The sequence below is a fragment of the Schistocerca piceifrons genome, chromosome 8, assembly GCF_021461385.2.
Source record: "Schistocerca piceifrons isolate TAMUIC-IGC-003096 chromosome 8, iqSchPice1.1, whole genome shotgun sequence".
NCBI lineage: Eukaryota > Metazoa > Arthropoda > Insecta > Orthoptera > Acrididae > Schistocerca > Schistocerca piceifrons.
In genome coordinates this window covers 289053068-289077736 of record NC_060145.1, presented here as the reverse complement: position 1 = coordinate 289077736, position 24669 = coordinate 289053068, and positions in this window count along the sequence as shown.

Genomic DNA, 24669 nt, shown 5'->3' with positions numbered 1-24669 from the left:
TTTTTGTTCAGGGTGATTAAACAGCTGGAGCAGGCTCTAATAGTGACTATGCTGCTCAAACCTGAATCCTCGACAGATATCATCAAATTAAAATTATAGTATAATTAACACCTGTGCTGTGTGCTAACCCACTGTTTTTCAGGAGGTTGTGAATTGTTTTTTTTTCTTATCCATGTCATTAGAATGTTCATGTATGCCATCATATGCTGGTTGGCGCCTTATTAGAACTGATCGTCTCCATTTCTCAGGGTGTTCGCTGCTTTCTAGACTATGCACCTCTAGCTGACACTCAACTATGGCCTCTCTGATTGTTCACTGAACTATGTCAAGCATACACTCACTGACTACATTACCAACCAGCATAAACCCACTAACTACATTATTGGTGTCATTGCAATGCTGTGCTTCATCAACTAGTATCTTCATAAGAGGAGGATTCTTTAACTGAAGGAAATCTAGTCCTTTACTAGCAGTGTGCTTGATATGTCTTACTCCACCACACATCTTAAAAAGAACTTTATTCATATCTGTTTTACTATATGCTGATAAAGTATGACATTATTAACAAATTAAATCAGACAAAGAAGAAGGTCTTTGGAAAATATGCAATACCAGTTTCCAAGTAACTCATTGTACCACTAATGTCCGTGATTAGCTGTTGCATGGTCACTTTAACGACATTATTAGTGAAACAAGTTGATAACTTACGACTGACGTAGAAAGTATGTTATTCAGTGTCGTAGACTTCAGCTGGAGTTGTTTTTCCTCAAGACTCTCCCATGTGGCGAAGCAAGTGTGGTGTAACAGAAAGCAGACGAAAATGTGATGTCGTATGGCATGAATTCTGGGGAGAAACCGAAAGGCAGATTCAGCCGCCTTATTGGAAGCATTTTCCTATCCTCAATGCCCACAGGCTTCCTTTCCGAAGCATGAAAGCTGTGTGTGTAATAGGTTGAGAGTAGATGAGTGTAACAGTGTATGTGTAGTCTAGTGCTGTGTTTATGTTGGAGATGATGAGATAAATCAGAGGATGAAAGCTGATGTCAGCACATGGCTTACTCCTCTTAAAGAACATCAGGCAGCCCAGCGAGCTTAATGTCCCTATCCAACTGGCTGGTCCCCATCAACCATTGTACAGAAGCTTGGAAACTGATCTATGACACACTCATGATCAGGAACTTCAGGCCACCACATCTCCTTCCTGTTCTGTTGTAAAGGCAAAGAGGAATTTGTCAAAATCACAGGGATCCCAACAGTCACCCCTCCAAGTACTGGCTATGTCTGTTAGTCCCAAACTTCGGTTACTGCCAGAAGCTGATGCATCTACCTCAGCACGGCTGTTCAGAATTAGCAGAAATTACTGCAGGATTCTTATCACCCGAGTGTATGCAGGTGAGAAAATAACGTCGCAAAATCTATTACGTTATTAGAGTCAGAACTTAATTTCTTATTTAAATATGTTGTCTTGATAATTTTGTATGCAAATAGTTGTTTCTATTTGTTTCATGTTGAGAGGAAGACTGGAGCAATACACCAATGGCAGAATCTTCGTTGCTGCCGCTAGGGATGGTAAGCCGACACCTGCAGCACATAGAAGAACATCCTCATAGCGACTGATGCCCACCTCAATTGAATTACCTAATAAAAATATTGTAATCGAAGAAAGCTGAGAGTCATTGCGCTAAGCTAATTAGCATGTAATGATATTATGATTCATTGTACTTTTTGACGGCTTACTCTCAAGATCTGAGGTGAACATCTGTGTAATGACTAACGATGTAATGAAAACTGAAAGGAGTGAAAGTCATTTCTTCACATTATAATTAAAGAAGCCTACAGTGATAAATTATTTTACAAGAACAAACAAAGTCACTTTTCCTGTGTTTATTGATAAATAATACAGTTAATTGAAAGTAATTTGGTATTTATGATTTGTGGAAATATGACAGCTCAGCCAGAGATTACTTACACTGTCTAGTACAAAGTTTGGCTCGATGTTATTCTCATTAGAGTCACATGCCTCCTGGACAGGATGGCCTGCGAGTTCCTTGGACAATGGGGACTCTCATTGATTTCACCCCTCAATGCCAGGTGTTGCGAATTCGCGTCGTACCCCATTCGACTTTAATCAGTGTAAGGTTAACTGTATTTGAGCGCCGTTGTCGGTAGACGCAGATTCTACACGTAGCTGTCAACACTTTTAACATTTCCTTTCATGCCCTGAGTGTTTCGAGTACTTCTAGAGTGGCATATCTTTTAAATTTTATCTTCCATGAAGAAATTTATTCAGGCATCAAGGGGTTAACATGATTCAGCAGCCCTTTCCTATAGGTTTTACGCAATCCCCAACAGTTTCACGTACCACGTGCGTGATTGTCATATTCCCTCCCTTGGTACACGCAAACTATTAGACCCACAGAAACAATGTAGATGACCTCTTTGTAGGAAATTTAATGAAGTTGGATACTGTATTGGGATATGTTTTTGCTCGAGGTCGTAGTTTTGGAATTATTTAATAAAAATGTACAAAAGTTACCTTCAAATGCGTTTTTCATGACTATCCCGAAAACTGTGCCCTCCAGCGAAAATATAGCCCTGTACAGAATTCAGCTACATTAAACTTCCTACAAAAAAGTCCTGTTCATTTTTCTATAGGGCTAATAGCTTATGAGTAGCCGAGGGAGATAATATGAAAATATCCCGTGTGGTCTTTGAAGGCGTTGCGGGCTACATAAAGCCCACAGGCTGGGGCAGCTGTACACAGACGACTCTGTGTCAGGCAGTCGCTCCCGTACTCTTTTTCAGGCAAGCCAGGAGTCCGTCACACTGCAGTTTCTGTTGAACGAGCTGGAGATAACAGATCTCTGATTCATGATCGGGAACCGTTCACGCCGCCTCAGCGGCGGTTACACTTGAGCTGTGGGAATTTGCGCTCTTTTTCGTGATCTAGTTAAGAAGTTTCGAAAATATTCCGAATCTAAAGGCAAGCCGCGATTATTTCCTCCTGTCTCATAGGCGGACGACGAGATTAAAGTTCTCACTGGCGGCTAGAATTTGCTGAAGACTTCTGACATTCAACAGAAGAGAGGTGGGCATTTCTAATAACAATTTTCCTTCCCCTGATAGGTCAAGCCAAAAAAAAATTAAAAAAAAACCGAGGCCAGAGTGGCTGATGCCGATTTAGGAACTCTCTTTTTTGTCTATGGGACGCCAAAATTAGACAGACGAAAGTTGAGTAGAGTTTTTCGTGGCAGTGTTCTCACATTTGTATCTACTTATTTACACGTCAAGTTCCGTAGGACAAAATTGAGGAGCAAATATCCAACGTCATGGAATGGGTCAGTACATGAAATTACAAGATAAAGTAATAACAGATTAAAATAAAATGCTTATGAACCCCAAAAAAGTTAATCCATAAGATTAAGTAAACGAAATCAACAATACAACAACAAACAGCTTACCTGACAAGAAATGACAGTAAGGATTATAGATAATGAGAGGCCAATGTCAAAATACCCAGACTCATGAACGGGGGTCGACAAGAGGTTCGTGGATCTACACCACTTATTGTCCGAACCGCCCGTTTCTGAGCCAAAAATATCCTTATAGAATGGGAAGAGTTACCCCAGAATATAATACCATACGACATAAGCGAATGAAAATAAGCAAAGTAGACTACTTTTCGTGTCAAACGAGTACTCACTTCAGATTTCATTCGAATAATGAAAATGGCAGCATTAAATTCATTGAACAAGATCCAGAACATGGGGTTTCCACAACAGTTTACTATCCATCTGAACACTCAGAAAATTGAACTGTTCAGTTTCATTAATCATATGCCCATTGTGAAATTAAAACGCCAGGTTTTATTGAATTGTGTGTTAGAAGCTATAAAAACTAAGTCTTACTGTGATTAACGTTAGTTCATTTTCTACAAGCCATGAACTTAGGTCTTGAACTGCACTATTTGAAACAGAGCCAATGTTGCACACAACATCCTTTGCTACCAAGCTAGTGTCATCAGCAAACAGAAATATTTTAGAATTACCTGTAATACTACAGGGCATTTCATTTATATAAACAAGGAACAGGAGTGACCCCAACACTGAACCCTGGGGCACCCCCCATTTGACCATACCCCACTCAGACCCCACATCACAGCCATTCTCAACACAGTGAGTAATGACCTTTGGCTGTATGTTATTAAAGTAAGAGCTGAACCAATTGTGAGTTACTCTCTGTATTCCGTAATGGTTCAACTTCTGGAGCAATATTTTGTGATCAACACAATCAAACGCCTTAATTAAATAAAAAAAACTGCCTAGCATTCGAAACGTTTTGTTTAGCCCAACCAGTAAATCACAGAGAAAAGAGAATACAGCATTTTCCGTTGTTAAACGACTTCTAAAGCCGAACTGTACATTTGACAGCAAATCGTGTGGTCTAAAATGATCAATTATCCTTACATACACAGCCTTTTCAATAACTTCAACAAATACTGATGGCATAGAAACCAATTTTAAATTGTCTATATAACCACTTGCTCCATTTTTATAAAGCGGCTTTACTACTGGGTACTTTAATCGATCAGGAAACTATTCATCCCTAAAGGAAAAATTAGAAATATGGCTAAATGCAGGAATAACACGTGCAGCGCAGTAATTTAATATTCTGCTAGACACTCCATAATAATCATGAGAGTCCTTGGTCTTCAGTGATTTAATTATTGACTCAATCGCCCCCTTTTCTGTATCACAGACGGCCGGCCGCGGTGGCTGTGCGGTTCTAGGCGCTCCAGTCCGGAGCCGCGCTGTTGCTACAGTCGCAGATTCGAATCCTGCCTCGGGCATGGGTGTATGTGATGTCCTTAGGTTAGTTAGGTTTAAGTAGTTCTAAGTTCTAGGGGACTGATGGCCACAGCAGTTGAGTCCCATAGTGCTCAGGGCCATTTGAACCATTTGTATCACAGACGAGTATTGCAGACATCAATCTCAGAAAGGCATTTGCCAAGAGAGTTATATGATTCACTGTAGAAGCCAAATTTTTCTTTAATTCACAAGCAATGCTCACAAAATGATTGTTAAATACTGTACATATATCTCATTTATCAGTAACAGAAATATTTTTACTGCGAACTGACTGTATATCATCGACCTTATGCTGCTGACCAGATACTTTCTTCACAACTAACCACATGGTTTTAATTTTAAGCTGTGAAATAGCTATTCTATTTGCGTACCACATGCTCCTTGCCTTCCTAATAACATTTTTAAGTACCTTACAATACTGTTTCTAATGGGCTACTGCAGCTTGATTGTGACTACTTCTAACATTTTCATAAATTCCCACTTTGTTCTACATGATACCCTTATCCCACTAGTCAGCCACCTGGGCTGCATATTACTGCTAGTACCCCGTTCAGAACATTCAAATGGAAAACAACTCTCAAAGAGATTGAGAAATGTATTAAGGAAAGCATTATATTTATCATCTATGTTATCAGCAAAATAAACATTCTGCCACTCTTGTTTCTTGACAAGGTTTAAAAAACTCTCTATTGCAGTTGGATTAACTTTCCTGCATAGTTCGTAATCACATGTGACATTTATTTGAGTACAAAAGTCTTTTACTGTTAAAATTTGTGCATCATGGTCTGAAAGGCCATTCAAGATTTTACTAACAGAATTCCCATCTAGTAACGAAGAATGAATAAAAATATTGTCTTTGGCTGTGCTACTGTTCCCCTGCACCCTAGTTAGAAAAAAAAGTCTGCATCAGATCATATGAATTTAGCAGGTCTAGCAACATCCTTTTTTGCATCATCAACACAAAATTTATATTGTAGTCACCACATTTAACTAAATTCTGGTACTTCCTAAAAAGTGAATCAAGAGCCCTCTCTAGCTTGAGCAGAAATGCTTCCAAGTCAGAGTTAGGGGACCTATAAACAACAACAATTAGAAGTTTTGTTTCACTAAATTCAACTGCCCCTGCACAACATTCAAATATCTGTTCAGTACAGTGTCGTGATATGCACTCATATGGAATACTGTTTTTTACTTACATAGCCACTCCCCCCAAACCGCAAGGAACTCCTTGGAAAACAGCCAGCTAATCTGTATCCTGTTAAAGGAAACCTCTCAGTTGTCAAATTATTTAAATGTTCCTCCGACATAGCAATAATTTCAGAGTCAACATCTATAAGCAGCTCATTAACTTTATCTCTACTATCTCTTATATTTTAATGAAATATACTAGTTGCTTCTGTACTCGGAAACATGACGTCCTAGGAAGGTGAGCCTTAGTTGAAGGGACTTCCTTTAAACAGGTATATGTATCAGCTGATTTCAGTCTAAAAAAGGTGCAGCTCAAACACCAACTACTACAGGAATTTCTCCATGAGTGATCCCACCACTACCCACTACACTGTCACCTATAAGCTTTGCCAGCCTCCCCTTCCCATACCCAATGAGGTGCAGGCCATGCCTAGTGAAATATGATCTAATGATAGACCCAACTGCCACCACTGAAATTTGACCCATGCCCTCTGCCATCAGCGCCCAATCCAGCCCCATGTTAACGGACCTAACAGCCGCATTAAGATGAGGCCGACCATGACGGTGAATCAGTTGCACGAAATGCATATCAGTGCCACCCGTCTGAGTAGCTATCTTTATCAGATCACCACCTACACCATATTCCCCGTCCCTATCAAGACTGTTCCCTGCTCCACCCACTATCAGTACCTGATCCTCCTTCGTAAAATTCCTGCATAACTCCCTTACGCGGTCAGTCACCTCTACCGTGCGAACTACCTAGCAGCAGAATCTTCTTCTTTCTCTTTGACTATGCAACTAACCTAGGCGACCTAACTGCTGAGAACTGCTGCATGTTCCCCACACTTACAGTTACAAGAGATTCCTCTCCACTCAACTCTGACTGTTGGTCAAATCTATCGCTTACACGCGAAGTGTAAATGTCTGAATACCTCCTCCTCCTAGCTGGCTTCTTGCCAAGTGCCAGTTCCCATTCCCCATCACCCTTCGTCCTCCTCAACCCATCTAGTTCCTCCTTAGCGCGTTGTAACTGCACCTCAAGGGCACGGATCTTAAGCTCCTGCTCCTGTATCAACTTATTTCTATTACAGATTCTGCATTCCCAGGAGAGGATCTCACTAGAACGCCCACTGGCTTCCCCACTGCATTCCCCACAATGAAAATACTTTTAACAAATCCCACACCGTAATCCACTACTAACAAACCTCCAACAGAGTCCACACTTCTCACCCATGGTAAATTTTTACATTTACTGATAAAACTGTACGTCTACGTTACCTAAGATCAGTTACACCAGTAGAGCTATTTACATAACTAACAACAGCGGTCTCGAAAGAAAAGCAACTACTTGTATTAATACTATTACACCACAGCTAATACTAATACCAACAAAACTTCACAAAATTATTAGATAAAACCAAAAATTGACGCCGCCACTGGACCACTCAACGAAGTTAAAACACTGAATGAAAATTTTACTGAAATATTTCACTAGAAACAATAAGAAACGTCAGCTGAAAACTAAAGCGCGAGATTTACTAATCGACTTCAGCGCACAGAAAACTCTAAAAAACACAGCAGCGAACGTCTCCAAAAGTTTATTAAATTGTTATTTCGCCACAAACAGCACGAAACACCACTGAATACTATTAAATTTAATAACTGTACAACAGAGCACAAATAACTTTGTCAGTACTTAGCTTTATAACCGCTACAGCTGCAACTGCACCCCGCAAAATGTAAAGACACTACTCAGGCGATAGTCTTGGGCGAACGACGTAAGCACACTCACGGATAACAGACCGCTCCAATCAATAACACAGGAAGAAAGACTGAGATTAATGAAAATCCACTAATAAGTTACTTTTACAACAAATATTAAAACAAATAAACTTTAAAATAAGAAACTGAAGACTAAAACTTTATAAAATGTTGACGAGCAGCTTCAACAGCAATCCAGCACACGTGACGTCACACCAAAGACCCCAGTCCAACATTTCCATTTAAGAAGATGCTAACCACTATCGGTGACTGAATTTAACTGAGATCCATATGGCACCGTGTGATACTACTGGAAGCTGTATTAAGGAGTCTTATTTTAGACACTCCAGTTATTCCGCGATTCGGGAGTGGACGCTTACTACAGTGTATCTTATGTTATCATGTCTTACTTCTCAACTTGCAAATTGTTTGTATTAGTTCCTGTTCATATCTGAATACCTTCTCTCCTTGTACCATGTGGAAAACAATTATTTCTGTCACATCATTTAAAGTCGATCCAATCGAAATCTCTGGAAGTAACATCTATTTTATGCTATGTTTCTCTGTATCCTGCGGGCCAATCAAGGATGTATTATGTGTACAAGAGGCAAATTAATGTTTCGTCTACATTTTGTTAATTTTGAACGAAGATGATCGTTGTGTTTAGTGTTTCCACATGTGTGTATATACTTGTTAAACGAATGTGCCGTAATAGCGTTCCATTTCGGTAGTTAGTAAAATCTGTCTTCCTTTGATTATGGATTAACCAGAGCCATCAGCTATACTCATAAATGAAGGAGACATTTCTTTACCAGTTCAGTTGTGAAAAATTTTATCCAAATGACAGGTAGCGTTTCAATTAACCTTCCACTGCAAGGATTGTTCTCTTTTATATAGTCCCCCATTAGCAGGTACGTTCAGTTTAGCTCATACTGCGAGGATTAATTATTCACTAGTAACAGATATATTTCATCATCAGCATTTCGAATAAATTTATGCTATTGTAGCGTCTAACACGAATCCTTTACAGAAGAATGGAAAACTGGTAGAAGCCGACCACGGGGAAAAGGAGTTTGGATTCCGGAGGAATGTAGGAACACTCGAGGCAATACTAACACTATGGCTTGTCATAGAAGATAGGTTAAGGAAAGGCAAACCTACGTTTATAGCATTAATAGACATAGAGAAACCTTTTGACAATGTTGACTGAAATACTCTATTTCAAATACTAAAGGTTGAAATAATAAAATAAAGGGAGCGAAGGGCTATTTACAACTTGTACATAATCCAGATGGCGGTTATGACAGTCGAGGGGCACGAAAAGGAAGCAGTGGTTGAGAAGGAAGTGAGACAGGGTTGTAGCCTGTCTCTGGTGTTATTCAGTCTGTATCTAACATTCTGCGTTGTGTCTGTTTGTTCTATATCGTGTCTCCCTACCACTTTCGCGCAACGACGCTCTGAGCGTGTTTTTTAGGGAATTGACTAGTTTGAACCTGGGACCTGTTGCTGGTAAGGAGACGCCAGACCACACATGACATGTAGAATTCAGAAGAGTTCAGTGAGACTAGCGATGATATAACCAAATACTTAATGATTTCAGCGTCAGCTCCACTGCACTCCCTGTAAAAGAATCTGAATACTAACTAAATTTAGTGGAAGGGGTTCAACGCTTTCCTATTTTTAGTTAGCTGATAAACTAACGTCGAAAAAGCAGTTAAGTTTACCACTGGAAATTTTATTCTACTCACAAAACAGCGTTTATAAATTGCACTATTGATAAAACGAAATGTTTTAGTACGGGATGGTAAAAACCAACTGCGTTCAACAAAAATGTGAACGAATATTCCCTGAATGGGTTTCCAAGTTCTACAATGGATCGAAGGATGACCTATGCCATATCACATCTATAATCTAGGTTTAAATTAAGTTTCACAAGAGAGAAAACTATCAAAATGGTCTACAGTGACCCTCAATCATCTTTAATTTATTATCTAACTTGTCGTAAATTACAGTGGCTTCTCAATAACTATATAATAGAAAAATCATCGCGTTTCAGATTTTTACTTCAAGTGGCAAATGTGAACACCATGAGCTTTAATTGACGATCGACACTAGTATTATGCAAAAAGGGAGTGTAACAGATGAGACTTCTGCAGTTCTGAGTCAAGCTTTATGTACTGTTATGCGGCATCGCGTGCGTTCATTACCTTGACGGTGTTCGTCAGGGGGCGGCGGGCAGCACAGCTCCGCTCACATCGCCGTCTCGGGAGCAACTCTCTCCTAACTTCTCCTTACTGCAATTTACCGAAGTTGGTTTAAAAAAAAGTATCTGGCTGTGTTTTCATCTGACCAATCAGGGTCTCAATGTTAACCTTTAGCTCCGCCTATAAAAATTCTGTCTATCCAATGACAAACGTTATACTTTTCGTGGTGGGGCAATGTTTTTAAAGTTTGCAATGTAACAGAGACGCGAAAAAGTCTCACGCTAAAACTTGCAGCTGGTGTGGTCCTTTTAGCGTTATCGTAAGATCTACACTGTTCTTCTGGAGGGCTCTATCTTTTAACATGGGATGGGGGGTGGTCCTGACATAACAGAGACGCGAAAAAGTCTCACACTAAAACTCGCGACTGGGGTGGTCCTAGCGGTTAGCTGGCGACGTGGGTGTCCGTCCCTTATCGTAGGGCCTTCTAACTTAACACGGTTCTGCTCTCGGCTTCTGTTCTTGTTTCTCCCCTCGGAACTGCGTCTGTCTCACGGTGGGAAGGTATGACATGCATTTAGACATTCTTGTGTTAGTCTGTGGTATTCCATTTGCTCACTCGTTACTCGTATCACTTTGGTTAATTTAATGTCACGATTTACTCGGAGCTATGTGACATACTACTGGATTTGCTTATCATGTCAGGGTTTTCATGGAAGGTGTTGGATTTGCCTGACACCTTACATATCACCACCCTTCGAACTTAATTTTTGCACTGAATTTAGGCAATGATTGAATCGTTGTCTAAGTCAGTCAAAAAGTATTCCTTTATCTAAATTTTGTTGTCTACTGTTCAGCCACGTTGTTCTGGTTCTATGCTAGTTTGTATTACTAATTTATATTTTTATATTCTTCCACATTATTCTCAAAAATGACAAGAGAAGAATATTTTTATGCTATTATTAATTTTTAATTATTTTTCTTTCTTTATTTAAGTGTGAAGTTTGTTTTTTAAGAAGTTTGTTATCGAAAGTGAGGAGTCTTTCACATCGATTTTCTTAGAAATATTTTTTTATAAATGTAGTAATTAAGTAAAATCTATTCCTAACACATTTTCTAAATATCATGTACAAGTAAAATGTTTTTGTTTCTAGACACTCATTTCAACATTGTTACACTAACAAATAAGAATTATTTCCAAGAATTGCTTTGACAAAGAGATATACATACACAAGTATTGAGATATTATCCTAACAAATGGTACAAATGTTAAAAAAAAGGAAAACATCCAACAAGATAATTTTTTATTCTTTGTTTTTATAAGGAGAAAATAAGTAAAATACAGTTATTGTTTTATTTTTATGAGAGTAAATAAATGGCATATAGTTTTAGTGTTTATTATGCCTTACTTTTGTTCTTTATATACTGTCCATTCAGAACTAATGACTTATTTTTATCGATAGTCTATTTTTTACTTAAGTTCATAGTCAATGACTGTTATTTTGTAGTTTATTAGCTGTCTGGTGTGCTTAACTTATTTAGTTTTTCACACGTTTCTTTTGCACAATTCCTATATCACATAATTTGATTTCACACATTCACACAATCCTAAGAATCTTTAAGCATGAGGTTGGCGAATGTTTTCTGCACGAAGGTGATGGACTTGAGCGAGATGGATGTGGGCAAGTATTTGATGTACAGCTTCGTTCATCGTTCCTTGTTGGCTTTGCAAGTGTATGTTGCTATTGTGGAGGTCCCATAATGTAATGGAGTTGTGAGTGCAGAATCTCGTGGTTTACTGGCTTTGTATGCGTGAAAGTCTTGGTTATGTGTCGCTGAAAGCGGTCGTTTTTCGTTGTAATACTCCGCAGACGACTAGTTTACAATAGGATAGGGATTTGGGAAGGTATGTCGTCTATTCTTCACCCATCTTCTTTCTTGGTCGCAATCTTGCGAATCTTCAACTTCTGGTGGGTACTCAGAGAGCGAACAGGAAAAAGGCTACGATTGTGGATGGGGCCATAAACTGCGAGTTGCACAATCATACGCACAACTTCATTTTTCTAAGAACCACTTACTTACACATTGCTTTAGAAGATCACAGTTAGATAATATGCCTGAAGGCCTAGTTAAAGAAAACTTCAGATCCTTTCTGGGCTGAAGGCCCAAAACCACACCAAAAACAAGAACAGCTGAAGGCCTGTCTTAGAAATCAAAAGCAGTTAAAAATACAGGGTAAATTTAAAAAAAAAACATGCAGTTGAAAACAATTAGCGGCTGAAGGCCTACACTACATGTCTGAAGGAGAGCTATAATTAAAACACATTAATAAACAATGTTTTTCTAACCAAGAAATTTCTTTTCAAACTTATAACAGAACAGCCGAAAGCCTAATAAGGAAATATTAACTTATTGCTGAAGGTCACAAACAAATTTGAAACAACAGCTGAAGGCCTGAACAACAAGTCAGGCAAACAATTTAAAATAAACCTCTTCCTTCTTATAAAAAATTTTCCTTTAAAGGATACACATGTATGAAGGCCTTATTAAAATGGGCTCACGTAAATCCAAGGCTGAAGTCCACACATAACACATCGAACAACTAACAGCTTAGGGCCTGGATTACAAAAAATTTCAGATAGAACAAATTTTAAGGAAAAAAATATTTTTTAAATTAAAATCAATCTTCAAAATTTTAATTTAACAGGGCTGAAGGCCTTTATGTAAAATTTAAAAGAAACTGAATTAATACACGGCCAAAGGCCTCGCACAAAACTTCAAACTAAAATGAAAATCACTCTCTAAAACAAACAGAACAAGTGGTGCTCAGAAGTGTTCTAAAAGTCGCCCGGAGAAGGTAGCTCAAACATAAGGTGAGGTGAGACAGTCAGCCAAGAGTTGAAGTTAAATAATCGGATGGCAACCCAAACTAGGAATGGCCCAAGGACTGACCAACAATTTAAATTCCCTTCCGTCCGACTAACTGCACAACGATGGAAAATATCGGCCGAGGACTAGGATACGAACAGCACTACGTCTTCAGAAACTGGCGTCTAAAAACAGCCAAGGGAACAGTAACCACTCTAAGCAAAATATTAACCAAACAGCTTAAAACGCTGTCAAACTACACGCCATGCCGGACAGCATCAACACGACAAGGAAATATACACTGCTGGAAAACTACGCTAACGACCAGGGTAGGTAACTGGGGCGTTAACAGCCACAGGGCAAATAATACCGCTGGTGCACTTGACTGGCAAGTAACAGTCAATTTAATAATTAATCGCAATATAGGAAGATGGCTGCAAGTTTTCGCCGACTCCAACATATCATACATTGCTGCTAGCCCGAACAGCACAGGGAGCAACAACCCACAAACAAACGAAGAGATGTCACAATAGTTGAGGTTTCATAACACGTTAACTAATCACTCAACTTCAGCATCCAGGTTCGGTGGGCAACGAACTTTGTCGCTCTCGCAGCTAGCGCCTCACGATCAGACAGCGCGCGCACGCCGCCAGCAGTCCCAGCCTGGCCCCACGCTGCGGAGACATCCTCACTGCTCCGTACCAACTGACTGACCACCACGCACACCACCACCACCTGGTCACACCAGAGATAGTACGACGGTACTAGTATCGATAAGCGCTGTTTCTGTCACTCAAGGTGGCAAGCCAGCAACTTCGTTACGCCATTAAGTAAGGAAGAAACAAGACGCCACTCCATATGACAAAATGCCAAAGAACAAACGGCACGAACACGAGCCACACACGACTCATCCCTGCTAAGACATTTGTACGTGGGACATCCTATGTGCTTCACACCATATTATGCCAGCCAGCCTTAAAATGCCTTGTATAAGGCGAAACGCATAATTGGAGAATAAATAAAATAAAAAAATCCTGTTTTGCAACCAAGAGTGTTTGTTCTTTCATATTATTACCACCGGTTGGTGTACCACACAGACATGAATTGGAGAAAGTAAAGTAACGGATGCCCCGCTGACACGCCCCTGCTTCCGATAAGGGTCCTCTATAGAGTTCTTTCATTAAACATTTCCTTTGGTGTTTCTTCAACTGTACTTCATGGGTCCAGTGAATATTAAACGTTCTTCAGTTTCCACACATTTACAATTCTTCAACTTTCTTTTTCTTCAGGTTTACAATGGTCCACATACCTCTTCCATACAGAGCTGTACGCTAGATATGTTCCTTACAGAGCTTCTTCCTCAGTCTCATATGAACAACTAATACCAGAACAGCTCTTTTCCTGAAGAAACTTTCTCCACCTGTATCACTCTATTCCTGAGCGTGGAACACTTCAGCAAAAAAACTTGTAAGCACACTGATCGCAAGTCTGCTGTTCCTCAAAGTATAGCATTTCTAGCAGGCTGCACTGCTTAGCTCGCTTCCACACTATCTCTGTGTACCTGCACATTGTATCTCTCCTGGAGCTCCAAGATTTTCTTGCGAGACCTAATCAGAAATATGGAGCGAATTTCGGTTAGTGGAAGCATGGCTTCCCAAACAGGACGCCTCTCTGGGCCGAGTTCGATATCGTGCGGATGCAGATCTGCCGTTTCATCATGCTGCAACACTTACTTGGGTGAGATCGCTATTTGCTCTTGGCTTAACTCCTGTCTTCGTCTCTGTTTCACTTACGTATCTTGCACGGCGTGCTGTTTTTGATACATGTAGTATCCCGCACAGAAATATTTTAAACTGAACTGGGACACATTTTTCTTTTCTGCTAGGTTGCAAAACTTGGGCCCAGCTGGATAAAGACATCTAATTGAGCTTCTCATAATTAGCATACATATCAATGTCTGTCTCTTTCTCTCTCTCTGTCTCTATCTATCTATCTGTCTATCCATCTATCTGTGGAGTATGTTGTCCGTGTTATTTCTCAGCTGGAATTAGGTATTTTATGGATTTCATGTAACATTTGAGACGTTTTACAGTTGTTCATTTGAGGCTGCTTGACATGCAACCAAAGATTTTGAATATTAGAACGTCTTTATAAAATGTGACAACATTCGTCTCTTCATTGCATTAAATGTTCCCTTTGTGTGAGTTTGAAACAATGTGTTTTTGTTTATTCATGATCAGTATTGGTATTTATCCGACTCGTTGCCCCATTTAATGACTCTATTCCTACAAGTAAGGTACGAGCTTTGTACCATCAAGCACTATGCTGTATTTTCAGTGCTCTTTTCAGTTCCAAGATAAGTACTACTATTGCAGTTTGCCATTGAATGCAATTCCGCCGGCAGCCACAAGTCAGATCAGGCCTCTATATAATTTCGTCGATCAATGCTAGGTTTTCAATATTCATTTTCTTGAATACTTAGATTCAGATCGTCCAAACTACAAAGACACTTGCACTGAACATCTCTTCGTCTGTAAGATGGGGTCCGTTACTCGAAGCTTTCACGACTCATGCAGAAAGTCATGCTGGAACTAAATTCTATGACAAACAAATTTATGAAACCTATGTTGCACTAGCGAAAGTCTAATCATTTTCCGCAAAATCTATTCAAGGTTGTATATGAAAAAGGACCATGATTCAGCTAAAGAAGTCTTTCAAAATTTTTCTTGTGCATTTAGATAAAGTTACAAGACAACAGAGCTTGCGGCTTCGACCATCCTGTGGAATCTTCCTTCATAGACAGAACTCTTTCACGTGTTCCACTGGTGTTCGCTAACTGTTTTTACGGTTAGCAAATTGTTTATTCTTATTTCTACTGCTCTTCGTCAGATTCGCCTTTCCTTCGCTCATCCTTGAGCCTTTTTTTGCTGTGTATTCCTGATAACTAGTCTTCTACATGTCTCTAGGATAAAAGTAGAAGGACTAAGTCGTCTGCGAATCTTAGCATTTTTGTCTATTCCACTTTCATTTCCACTGCTTGTCCGAAATTTTCTTTCTGTTCCTGCAATGCTTCTTGAACGTGTTCTTATTAATGAGAAAAAGAAACAGAAAAACTCTGGAACTGACTATTTTGCAAATACCTGTGAAGCAAGCACTAAGAACTACGTGATGTGCCTGTGACTTTTTATCATTGAAATAGTTCACATTAATACTAGTTACTGGAGAACATATAGTGAATATTCAAACAAAACAAAACGCTTTTGAGCCATATAAAGAAAAGAAAATAATGGCAGACAGTTTTTCCTCATAAAAGCCACTTTTGAAGAAAAGTACTGGTGTCTGCCCAGGGAAAGGAAGCACAGCTGAGGAAATGAACGTGGCTGACACGTGTTGGAAGGCTGGGCGCTTCACCCAGAAGCGCTCTCTCAACCTGCTCGTGTCACAGCTGGCGCTGCGTAGGTGGACCAGAAACAGCTGCCGTGTGTCATTAACATGACAAATGAATTAATTATGGCAGCCATTTGCATAGAAATCCAGTGACAGAAAGAAAAGCTGCTCGTACAGCGTACGCATGTTGTTTTAAACATGGGCGAGTCCCTTTCACCTGCCCGTTACACCCATACTGAAGGTGCTAAGAAACTTAACTCCAAAACAGGTCTGCGGTCTAGCAGATTCATTTGCCATCAGATTAACCGAAACGTTATTTGTTAGTTTCACTCACGTCCAAGAGATTAAGAGCGATTATCAGTAAATCGAATGAGCAGTCTCCCCTGCAAATATGAATGAGTAACTTGACGAAACCCTGAAGAGATGTAGTGTCCAAATTGTAAAGTTGTTGCATCACGAGAAGCGGCAGTTTTGTAACCGATACTGGCCACACTGAGCACTTTTCCTACGTACATGTACAGGGTGAAAAGTACTTAAACCGACTAATTCTGGCAGGTTGTAGGGGACATCAAAACAAATATTTTTCCCTAATGTCATTTTTTCCTATGAGGATTATTTAAACATTTTTTGACGCCTATGCGCTACGTAGTGAACAAAATAAGGGAACAGCATCTTTTTTTCCTTCTTAAAATGCTAATTTCCTAAAAAGTGCCCTACGCCGTGAGTATATATGTATTCACGAAAAACATATTTTCAGTTCAGTATAGTATCGAACAATACTTAAGGCATGTAATAAGACTCTAGTCTATAATTATAGTGCAGTTTTATTTAATACGTGTCTTTATTGTGCCGGCGTATAGTTTAGGCATAAAAACAGTGCTCTGACCAGTAATGAAAGTAGCATAATTTTTACAATCCAGTAAGTAGATACCGACAGATGACGTAAGTGAAGAAACACAGAAAGGGCAACAGCCTCAACGGGTGCGGGGCAAAGTCAGGACATGCGGGGACCAAGCAGCAATCGGTATTGTAATTGTAAACTGTCGAAGCTGCGTTGGTAAAGTACCGGAACTTCAAGCGCTGATAGAAAGCACCGAAGCTGAAATCGTTATAGGTACAGAAAGCTGGCTGAAGCCAGAGATAAATTCTGCCGAAATTTTTACAAAGGTACAGACGGTGTTTATAAAGGATAGATTGCATGTAACCGGTGGTGGCGTGTTTGTCGCGGTTAGTAGTAGTTTATCCTGTAGTGAAGTACAAGTGGATAGTTCCTGTGAATTATTATGGATGGAGGTTACACTCAACAACCGAGCTAGGTTAATAATTGGCTCCTTTTACCGACCTCCCGACTCAGCAGCATTAGTGGCAGAACAACTGAGAGAAAATTTGGAATACATTTCACATAAATTTTCTCAGCATGTTATAGTCTTAGGTGGAGATTTCAGTTTACCAGATATAGACTGGGACACTCAGATGTTTAGGACGGGTGGTTCAAAAAATGGTTCAAATGGCTCTGAGGACTATGCGACTTAACTTCTGAGGTCATCAGTCGCCTAGAACTTAGAACTAATTAAACCTAACTAACCTAAGGACATCACACACATCCATGCCCGAGGCAGGATTCGAACCTGCGACCGTAGCGGTCGCTCGGCTCCAGACTGTAGCCACTGCGGCCGGCACGGGTGGTAGGGACAGAGCATCGAGTGACATTATACTGAGTGCACCATCCGAAAATTACCTCGAGCAATTAAACAGAGAACCGACTAGTGGAGATAACATCTTGGACCTACTGATAACAAACAGACCCGAAATTTTCGACTCTGTATGTGCAGAACAGGGAATCAGTGATCATAAGCCCATCGCAGCATCCATGAATATGGAAGTTAATAGGAGTATAAAAAAAGGGAGGAAGGTTTATCTGTTTAGCAAGAGTAATAGAAGGCAGATTTCAGACTACCTAACAGATCAAACCGAAAATTTCTGTTCCATCACTGACAATGTTGAGTGTTTACGGAAAAAGTTCAAGGCAATCATAAAATGCGTTTTAGACAGGTACGTGCCGAGTAAAACTATGAGGGACGGGAAAAACCCACCGTGGTTCAACAACAAAGTTAGGAAACTACTGCCAAAGCAAAGAGAGCTTCACCCGAAGTGTAAACGCAGCCAAAACCTCTCAGACAAACAGAAGCTAAACGATGTCTAAGTTAGCGTAAGGAGGGCTATGCGTGAAGCGTTCAGTGAATTCGAAAGTAAAATTCTATGTACCGACTTGACAGAAAATCCTAGGAAGTTCTGGTCTTACGTTAAATCAGTAAGTGGCTCGAAACAGCATATCCAGACACTCCGGGATGATGATGGCATTGAAACAGAGGATGACACGCGTAAAGCTGAAATACTAAACACCTTTTTCCAAAGCTGTTTCACAGAGGAAGACCGCACTGCAGTTCCTTCTCTAAATCCTCGCACAAACGAAAAACTGGCTGACATCGAAATAAGTGTCCAACGAATAGAAAAGCAACTGGAATCACTCAACAGAGGAAAGTCCACTGGACCTGACTGGATACCAATTCGATTCTACACAGAGTACGCGAAAGAACTTGCCCCCCTTCTAACAGCCGTGTACCGCAAGTCTCTAGAGGAACGGAAGGTTCCAAATGATTGGAAAAGAGCACAGGTAGTCCCAGTCTTCAAGAAGGGTCGTCGAGCACATGCGCAAAACTATAGGCCTATATCTCTGACGTCGATCTGTTGTAGAATTTTAGAACATGTTTTTTGCTCGAGTATCATGTCGTTTTTGGAAACCCAGAATCTACTATGTAGGAATCAACATGGATTCCGCAAACAGCGATCGTGTGAGACCCAACTCGCTTTATTTGTTCATGAGACCCAGAAAATATTAGATACAGGCTCCCAGGTAGATACTATTTTTCTTGACTTCCGGAAGGCGTTCGATACAGTTCCGCACTGTCGTCTGATAAACAAAGTAAGAGCCTACGGAATATCAGACCAGCTGTGTGGCTGGATTGAAGAGTTGTTAGCAAACAGAACACAGCATGTTATTATCAACGGAGAGACGTCTACACACGTTAAAGTAACCTCTGGCGTTCCACAGGGGAGTGTTATGGGACCATTGCTTTTCACAATATATATAAATGACCTAGTAGATAGTGTCGGAAGTTCCATGCGGCTTTCCGCGGATGATGCTGTAGTATACAGAGAAGTTGCATTAGAAAATTGTAGCGAAATGCAGGAAGATCTGCAGCGGATAGGCACTTGGTGCAGGGAGTGGCAACTGACCCTTAACATAGACAAATGTAATGTATTGCGAATACATAGAAAGAAGGATCCTTTATTGTATGATTATATGATAGCGGAACAAACACTGGTAGCAGTTACTTCTGTAAAATATCTGGGAGTATGCGAGCGGAACGATTTGAAGTGGAATGATCATATAAAATTAATTGTTGGTAAGGCGGGTATCAGGTTGAGATTCATTGGGAGAGTCCTTAGAAAATGTAGTCCATCAACAAAGGAGGTGGCTTACAAAACATTCGTTCGACCTATACTTGAGTATTGCTCATCAGTGTGGGATCCGTACCAGATCGGGTTGACAGAGGAGATAGAGAAGATCCAAAGAAGAGCGGCGCGTTTCGTCACAGGTTTATTTGGTAACCGTGATAGCGTTACGGAGATGATTAACAAACTCAAGTGGCAGACTCTGCAAGAGAGGCGCTCTGCATCGCGGTGTAGTTTGCTCGCCAGGTTTCGAGAGGGTGCGTTTCTGGATGAGGTATCGAATATATTGCTTCCCCCCACTTATACCTCCCGAGGAGATCACGAATGTAAAATTAGAGAGATTAGAGTACGCACGGAGGCTTTCAGACAGTCGTTCTTCCCGCGAACCATACGCGACTGGAACAGGAAAGGGAGGTAATGGCAGTGGCACGTAAAGTGCCTTCCGCCACACACCGTTGGGTGGCTTGCGGAGTATAAATGTAGATGTAGATGTAGATGTAGATGTGAACACGTCTGGATTATCAAATAAATGAAAACTTTTCTTGTTTTGAAGAAGGCATATTTCGTGACAGCAACAGTTATTTCGTAAACACTGATAGACGTAAGTACTGAGACTTTTATAAATATTATTGTAAAAGGGAGCGTTATGTGATCAAACAAAGCGTTTCCTGTTCACTATTTGATCAAAAGTATTGGAAAACCTATTAGAGCACATTAATACAGTGACTGTCCACCCTTCGACTCGATGACGGCTTCAACTATACTGGGGACACTTCCAGCGAGCCGTCTGAATGTCCTTGGAGGAATGGCAGCCCATTCTTCCTCAAAAGGCGAAAGCAAAGAAGATAGTGATCTTGAACGATGGGGTATGGAGCGAAGTCGACATTCTAACTCATTCAAAGGTTTTCCACTCTGCTTTATGGCAGGGTGCATCGTCATTCACATACAATCATCGTTTAATCCTCTACTGAACGTAATACACTGTAAAATGTGCTCGTATCACTCCGCAATTATCATTTAGTCGTCAAAAATGGGCTGTTGGTAGCTCTTGCAAATGATTACGAGGATGAATATGACAACAGAGTATAAAGTGCTGGAAACAGAGTTGTTTATCACAGCAGGAACACTTCATTGATGTCTGGTTATTCCTTCGCGTACCCACTTCATAACCACATTACCAAAAGTCGACTTGGACAGCTTTGGAAGAGCTGAAATGTCCGTCACAAGTCACTTACTCAGGCGACAACCAGTGAACAGTACCTGTTCGAAGTCACTGAGCTTTCTCGACTGACCCAGTCTGCTGTTGTTGTTTGTCTACTGACAACACAGTACTCCCCACCTCCCTTTACACTGGCAGTCCATCACTGGTGACATATAGTGGTCATTTCTGCAGTACATAGGACTGTCCAAATATGCAAATAATGTATCGTTTTTAACTAAATAGTCGTCTACGAGTACACTTCACATTATGTGTCGGATTTACACTGATCAGCCAGTATATTATGGCCACCTATTAAATAGCCAGCATGTCCGTTTTTGGCAGGGATAACAGCGGCGAGTATGGAAGCGATGAGGCGTTGGTACGTCGTTGGAAGGAGCTGACATCTCATCTGCACACACAAAGCACCTTATTCCCGTAAATTCTGGGGAGGGGAGGCGATGAGCTCTGATGCCACTTTCAATCACGTGCCAAATGTGTTCGATAGGGTTCAGATCTGAGGAGTCGGGGGCCAGCACGTCAATTGGAGCTCGCCACAGAGTTCCTCGAACCGCTGCACCACACCACTGGTCTTGCGACATTGTGGATTACCTTGTTGAAAAATGCCGCTGTCGTTGGGAAACATGATGCTCTTGATGGTGCGTACGTGCTCTACAATCAGTATACGATACTCCCTGGGCGTCATGGTGCCTTGCACGAGCCCCACTGGGCCCATGAAGGCCCACGTGGATGTTCCCCAGAGCATAATGGAGCCGCCATCACATTGTGTCCATCCCACAGTAGAGGTGTAAATGAACTGTTCGCCTGGAAGACGACAGATTCGCGCCCTCCCATCGGCATGATGAAGAATGTACATTACATAATGCAACGCTCTGACACTGCGTCCAACATCCAGCGTCGATGGTCACGTTCCCTTTTCAGTCACAGTTGGGAAACATGATGCTCTTGATGGTGCGTACGTGCTCTACAATCAGTATACGATTCTCCCTGGGCGTCATGGTGCCTTGCACGAGCCCCACATGGCACATGCATAGGTCGTCGGCTGCGGAGGCCCGTCCTTAGGAGTGTTCGCTGCATTGTGTACTAACACACACCTGTATTCTACCGAGCATTAAAATCTGATGTTAGCTCCGCCACAGTTCGCGAATTGTCCTGTTTTACCAGTCTGTCCAGCCTACGACGTCCGATATCTGTAATGAGGGGTGGACGGCCGACGTCAAGACGTCTGGATGTGGTTCCACTTTGGTTTCGCCATGTGTTGAAGACACTCTCCATAGCAGTTCTCGAACACCTGACAAGTGACAGTGCTGTCACCTGGACGGGTTTACATCGATAGTTGGTTGGTGGTCATAATGTTTCGGCTGATCAGTGTATCTTGCGATGTATTGGGTTAGTGGAGTCGGTCCTCCAGGCAATGCAGTTTTTCATTTCTGCTCTGTCCCCTTGGAGTGTCCGCTTTCGTCTGTGGTCTCGTGTTGTCGATCTTCTCCTCGTCCGTGCTGTACTCATAGGTTCTAGATTTTGGCGCGGCTGTGCATGCACACATAACAGCACTCAGTTACTCGAGATACACTGATGTGCCCAATACAGGAAACTCGAATTCATCGTAATCGGACAAATCCAAACACGCGTACACCGGCTGTCAAATTCAAATACCTCGAAGGTTGCGGATCTTGGCCTATCAGACCAAAGACATTCATGATGGTTTCGAGGGCACACCGTATAATGTCTGTTTGGAAATCTGTTCGCTTCAGAAAAACACTTATTTACTATGTGAGAGCCCGCCCGGTTAGCCGTGCAGTCTAACGCACAACTTTCCGGATTGGGAAGGAGCGCCTGTTCCCCCTGCACGAATCCTCCCTGAGGACTTGTGTCGAGGTCCAGTGAGCGAGCCAGTCTGTGGATGGTTTTTAGGCGGTTTTCCATCTGCCTAGACGAATGCGAGCTGGTTCCCCTTATTCCGCCTCAGCTACACTATGTCGGCGATTACTGCGCAAACAAGTTCTCCACGTACGCATACAGCACCATTACTCTACCACGCAAACACAGTTGTTACACTCGGCTGGTGTGAGACGTTCCCTAGGTGGGGTGGGGAGGGGGGAGGGGGGGGGGGGAACGGTGTCCACCGGGGGCCGAACCGCACAATAATCCTGAAAGAGTGGTTCGGTGTGGGGCGGCGGTGGGGTGAAGTGGAGGGCGGTAGTAGTCGTGAGGTTGTGGACCACTGCGGCTGCGGCGGGGACGGAGCCTCTCCGTCGTTTCTAGGCCCCCGGTTAACACACAATACAATACTATGTGAGAAATCAGAAGCTGAAAACTATGGTTAATACCCTCGACGAATGGGAGCATAAGTGAATACACTTTTACAAATAATGAGAAAAACTTTAGAGAGCGATGTGGAGCATACACTACTTTTATGTGTTGACATTGTTGCAGCGACAATGTTGTCGCAGATCGACTGCAACAACATATTGTTTTGTACAGAAAAACAGGTACTGAATTACTCCTGCAGTGGAGGGCCTGATGGCATTTAGCAGCTTTCTCAAAAATTTCCATTACGGTTACACCTCACCACGTCGCAGGAGCCAGTGATAATGTGGCGACGACGATGCGTTACGCTGATATTTGGCGAGTCTACTATCGAAATTTTTGAGAACATTATCCTTGAAGAACAGCGGTTTTTTAATTACCTAAAAATGAACATAAACATCCACAACAGCAAGAAACTTCTTTTTTTATCAGATTACCGGTTTCGGTCTGTTTTAGACCATCTTCAGATCTCACACCATGTTGGTAGACGGTGGCAGCGAATAGAGCAGGAGTTCGTGGAGTCGTAGCGCATGCTCCGTTCACTGCCACCGGCTACCAGCATGGTGTGACGTTTGAAGATGGTCTAAAACAGGCCGAAACCGGAAACCTGATAAAAAAAGAAATTTCTTGCGGTTGTGGCTGTTCATGTTCATTTTTGTGCTATCGAAACAATGTCTGGAAATCCGTTATACATCTGTCGCAGGTAATTATAGAACTACTGTACTGTCGCAGCCGTCGTCGGGTGGCTGATGCCGTGCAGGCTGAAAGTCCAGTGTGTCTACAATTTGAAATACACGACACTGGCGTGTCTATACGGTGTACTACTCAGTGGCACCCGAGAAACAGTTTCGGTTCAGCGACTGATACGCCACAGTTCAATGCTTATTAACATCAAAGCTTAGTCCCCGAAGCGTTCAAACTTAATATCGTGCATAGACATTCTTTCACCAGTGATCCACTAATCTGCGGTCATTGGACTCGAGAGTCCGCCCGGATAGCTGAGTGGTCAGCGTGACGGATTGCCGTTCTACAGGCCCGGCTTTTATTCTCGGCTGGGACGGGGATTTTCTCCGCTCAGGGACTGGGTGGTGGGTTGTCTCCATCATTTCATTCGCGTCCGGCGCGCAGGTCGCCCGATGTGGCGTCGAATGTAATAAGACCTGCACCAAGGCGGCCGGACCTGCCCAGTAATGGGTCTTCCGGCCAATGACGCCAAACGCTCATTTACATTTCCATTGCACTCGAGAAAACTATCTTCGAACGCCCACGAATAGAAACGCAGTACATAGTTCGCAGTTCACTCAATATTAATCACTGACTTTTTGTAGTTCACTTCAATCCGGTACACTTG